Genomic DNA, 5,426 nt, shown 5'->3' with positions numbered 1-5,426 from the left:
TGACTGGCACCTTTCACTGCACAATGTCTTCATGCTCTATCCATTTTGTGGTTTGTACCAACATGTAGCATACTTTTCTCATAATATCTTAATAACTAGGTATAAATAGGTATCAAGATACTTCTGGTTAGCTATTATAGGTTAAGAATATTAAGAATATATAATTTTTAATCTTATGGATATAAACTATATCATTGGTGTCATCTTTTTTTTTTTTTTACTGACTGCAAAGTTTATTAGCAAATGTATATCAAGTTCCATAATTTAAAATTATTTAAAACAAATTTAAAAACATCTGTAAGATGAAAACATTCAAAATTTTAGGACAAAACTAATTTTTTAAAAAATTGTAGCATCATAGTTATGAAAATAACAATTATGGCAAGCTATACATTTTTAAATTATAGAAAACATTATAAAATATCTAACAAAATATGTCTTGCTGTTGCTTTGGGGGAAAATAGGGACAGATATTTATTTACATATATTTATCAAAGTGGTTTCCACGTGCCCCTGCCAACAGTCTCACTCCTCTCCTCTAATGCCATAACGGAGCTCACCCAAGGGCGACGGGGACAGACGTGCCACGGACGGCGGCAGGGCAGCCCCAGCCCAGGCACACCGAGCTGCTCTGGGGGCACGCCCGCACAGCCGACACGCTCGCTCGCGTCACAGAAAGCACACTGCCGCCTCGCTGCACGCCGCACAAGCCAGCTCCGCTTTACCAAACAGGAGGGCAAAATGCGTCGTAACTGGCTTAGCGCGTCCCCAGGCTAGCTTCTGAGCTCCTTCTGAGTCATGATGAAATCCAGAATGAACAGGATTTTCTTCACATATATGGATAAAACACGATTACTTTTTGTAACTGACACTCTTTTATACTTCTGTTCTTTGGTTAATATATGTATAAACCTAAATTTTAAATGTTGAAACTTTGAGAATTAGCTGTAAAAAGCTGTTTTCAATTTATATGCCACAGCTCAGCGTTCACATGCTGTTCGAAAAGACTAGCAAATCAGAATACGCAGTTCAGAGCAAAAACTGGTATTATTGGATGTATTTTGGAATGTCAACAATAATCTTTATTTACCTATATCCTTTCATTCTCTGAAATTTTAGATTAATACACTAAGAAATTTCATTTCTGAAAAATGCCCCAAATTTTCGTTCGACAGTTTTATAAAACTTTGAGTACAGCTTTTAGCTTGATTCTGATATAAACATGCCAGCATAGCATCAACACTGAGAATTCTCTGTGACTAATTAGGATATGGGTTATAAACAGGGAAAAAACAACACATTGAAAACATGCAATATAAGAATTTCAACATACATATACCATGGCTCATTAAGAAACAGATTATTAAAGTATGACGTGAATAATACATTATATTAACGCACAGTATAAACACATTTTGGGAGTAAATTAAGTGAGGAAATAATAAAAAACCAGTTAAGCACTATTAGTATATATTTTGTTCTGTCCCATATATGAAAATATACAGTTTTTTAAAGCAAACTTTTTTACATAAATATTCACTGATTTAAATACAAGCTGGCAGAGGTAGAATTTGGTTCATGTTCATGATTTTCAGGAACAAGTACTTCAAATGCTTCACTACTATTCTTTATAATCCATACAGAAACTCACGGAAGGCCATTATTCTTTCTGACAATTATACACTGATCTGTTCAGGAGTCGGTGAAGGAGACCTCAGAGTAGAACTAAGGGGTGGAGTAGGAAGCCCGTGTCGACGCATCTCTTGGATCGCTCGTTCTCGTTCGTATTTTTCCGCTGCAATCTGCCTCTTCAGAGCGTCGTGATCTGTCTGCAATTCTGCCACCTTAGCTCGAAGCATGGTGTTCTCTCGGCTTTGACTAGTTAATTTGCTCTCCGAAAGGGTCAACTTCTCTTTGAGAAGCTGAATCTCGGTATCCTTCTCGTGACAGGTTAAATGAGAGTGAAATTCCTTATCTCTGTTCGAAGCCAACAATGCTTCAAGGTTTTTAATTGTGTGTCTTTCATTTAACAGCTGTTTTTTTAACATCTCAGACTCTGATTTTACATTTTCTAATTCTGCCACAGCCCTCTCAAACTCAAGATTTTTGGAATTCAATTGTTGGGTCGTAACATCTTTGCCTGAATCTAACTTAATGCAAAGCTCTCTCAGAGACGACAAATCACTCAACGCTGCTGCTTTCTCGTTTTCCCGAAGTCTCAGTTCTTCTTCTAATCTAGACATGGCCTTTGCCATGGATGAGATTTGGGATTCATATGCATGATGTGCATTTATGTGCTCCTGAATTTCTTTTTCTAGAAGTTCCACTCTTTCTCGAAGGTGTCTCCTCTCTGTGTCAATAGAAAGAAGCTCCAGCCGGACTGAACTGCTCACCCCCTCAGCCTGGTGGGCTTTGACTTCCCAGTCTTCAGCACGGTTGTGAAGCATCTGGAATTTGTCTAACAAATCTTGATTTTCCTTTTCCTTAGAAGCCATTAAGGTCTCCCATCGTGATACTTCAGTTATATAACTATGAACTCGATTTTTCATTTCTTCTTTTTCTTGTACTGATGCTTCTAATTCCAGTGAGATTTCCTGGTTTTCTCTTGCCATTGTAGCCAGATCATCTTGTAATCTTCTGTTTTCCTTAAAAGCCATGTCTCTAGATCTTCCAACTTCATCGAGTTCCTTGTGAGCCGCATCCAGCTGGCGCCGGAGGCTGCTCACCTCCCGGTCTCGATTACTCAGGGTTTCCTTTAGCTGGTTCATAGATTTATCAAACTCTGAGACAGTTATCTTCATCTGAGCAATAGTTTTTTCTTTACTAGCGAGGTTTTCTTGCAAGTTTGCAATCTTTTCTGTCTTCTCGTCTACAGTCTCCTGAAGAAAGTCCTTTTCTTTATCAATGACACCAATGGTCTTTTTCATTACATGGACCTCCTCATCCTGTGAAGTCATCTTAAGGTTTAATTTATCTATTTGCTCCTCCAGTATTTTAATTTGTGCTTGGGCTGAATCAAGTTCACCTCTTTTCACGGAGAGTCGGTGCTGATAGTCATCAAGTGACCGCTCTAGCTGCTCATTTACTATCCTAAGTGAGTTCATCTCTGACTTCTGATGAGATGAGTCACCGGCCACATGGCAAAGCTTTTGGGCTTGGAGTTTTGATTTGTTCTCTAATGAGTCTATTTTTTCTTTCATTAGTAACACTTCAGATTTTAATATCATTGGTGTCATCTAAAACTTACACATCTGGCAAAAAACTTTGAGCAATCACAGATCTTGTTCTGCCTCCAGATACCAGATTCTCGAATCAATCTTGCTTTCTCATCAAATTATTTAAAATCTTCCAAGTGTTAAAAATATTTGACACAGGCAGTTAAAACCAAAATTAACATTTGGGATTGCATAAAATTGAGAAGTTTCTGAACTTCAAAAGAAACAGTCAGGAAAGTAAAGAGGCAACCGACAGAATGGGAAAAAAATATTTGCAAACTAATAAAAGAGTGGGAACAAGAGAGGGAAGAGATGTGCAATTCGGGACATGCTCAAGCTGACTTACTGCAAACGGTAGAGTTAGAAACATACCAAGGGATTCCAATTCAACCCCATCAAGGTGGCACGTACCAATGCCATCTCACTAGTCCCGGTGATCAATTTCTGTTCACAATTGATCATAATGATAGGACTAAGAGCCAAAGGGAGCACATAAACAAGATTAGTGTCTGCAAATAGTAGCTGATACAATAAAAAAGGGAGAGAACGATCCAACATGGGAAGTGAGATACACAGCAGACCCATAGAACGGCAGATGTCCTAAACAGCACTCTGGCCTCAGAATCAGCCCTTAAGGCATGCAGATCCAACTGAAAAGCCCATGAGAGTATTTCAGGAATGGAAAACGAAGACACTCTGGGGGAAAAAAAAAAACCTAAATGAAAGATCTCTGCAAGTGAGATCCCAGTGGAAAGAACGAGTCATCAAAGAAGGAGGTACATTTCTCTGAAGGGAGGAGAGAACTTCCACTTTGACCATGGCCTTGTCTAAATATGATCAGAGTCGGTGAACTCAGGGGGCTTCCATAGCCTTGGCAGCTCATGACAAGAGGCTAGGATGATTACTGATGCCATAAACAAGAGTGTCAATTTGTTAAGTCAACAACAGGAGTCACTGTGCACTTACTCCTCATGTAGGATCTCTGTCCTTAGTGTGCTGTACATTGAGATTTAATGCTATAACGAGTACTCAAACAGTATTTTTCACTTTATGTTTCTGTGTGGGAACAAACTGTTGAAATCTTTACTTAATGTATGCTAAAGTGATCTTCTGTATATAAAGAGAATTGAAAATGAATCTTGATGTGAATGGAAGGGGAGAGGGAGTGGGAAAGGGGAGGGTTGTGGGTGCAAGGGAAGTTATGGGGGGGGAAGCCATTGTAATCCATAAGCTGTACTTTGGAAATTTATATTCATTAAATATGAGTAAAAAAATATTTGCAAACTATGCAACAGATAAATGGTTGATAACCAGAATCTACAAAGAAATCGCACAACTCCGCAACATCAAAACAAACAACCCACTTAAGAGATGGGCCAAGGACCTCAACAGACATTTTTCAAAAGAGGAAATCCAAATGGCTAACAGACACATGAAAAAATGTTCAAGATCACTAGCAATCAGGGAAATGCAAATCAAAACCACAATGAGGTTCCACCTCACCCTGGATAGAATGGCTCACATTCAGAAATCTGCCAACAATAGATGCTGGCGAGGATGTGGGGAAAAAGGGACACTAACCCACTGTTGGTGGGAATGCAAACTGGTCAAGCCACTATGGAAGTCAGTCTGGAGATTCCTCAGAAATCTGAATATTACCCTACCATTCAACCCAGCCATCACACTCCTTGGAATTTATCCAAAGGAAATTAAATTGGCAAACAAAAAAGCTGTCTGCACCCTAATGTTTATTGCAGCTCAATTCACAATAGCTAAGACCTGGAACCAACCCAAATGCCAATCATCAGTAGAATGGATAAAGAAATTATGGTATATGTACTCTTTAGGATACTATACCGCAGTAGGAAACAATGAAATCCAGTCATTTGCAACAAAATGGAGGAATCTGGAACACATTATGCTGAGTGAAATAAGCCAGTCCCAAAGGGACAAATACCATATGTTCTCCCTGATTGGTGACAACTGACTGAACACCAAAAAGGAAACCTGTTGAAGTGAAATGGACACTATGAGAAACGGTGACTTGATCAGCATAGCCCTGACTGTTAATTTACAACTTAATACATTATCCCTCTTAGTAGTTTTTTTTTTTCCGTCTGTTCTACTTAATATGACTGGTTTAATTCTATAATTAATACACAGTTATTCTTCAGTGTTGAAATTTAACTGAAATGTGATCCCTGTTAAACA

General features: G+C 38.6%; 1 pseudogene across 1 annotated transcript; it reads right to left on the bottom strand.

The window, feature by feature from the left end:
* Positions 1-205: 205 nt before the first annotated feature.
* On the bottom strand, positions 206-3,227 carry LOC138847801 (centrosomal protein of 135 kDa pseudogene; annotated as a pseudogene). The gene has a single exon (XR_016222621.1). The product of XR_016222621.1 is annotated as a centrosomal protein of 135 kDa pseudogene (transcript).
* Positions 3,228-5,426: the final 2,199 nt, after the last annotated feature.

The sequence above is a fragment of the Oryctolagus cuniculus genome, chromosome 16, assembly GCF_051225735.1.
Source record: "Oryctolagus cuniculus isolate XC-2025 breed Fujian yellow rabbit chromosome 16, ASM5122573v1, whole genome shotgun sequence".
Classification (NCBI taxonomy): Eukaryota; Metazoa; Chordata; class Mammalia; order Lagomorpha; family Leporidae; genus Oryctolagus; species Oryctolagus cuniculus.
This window is presented reverse-complemented; position numbering and strand designations above follow the sequence as displayed.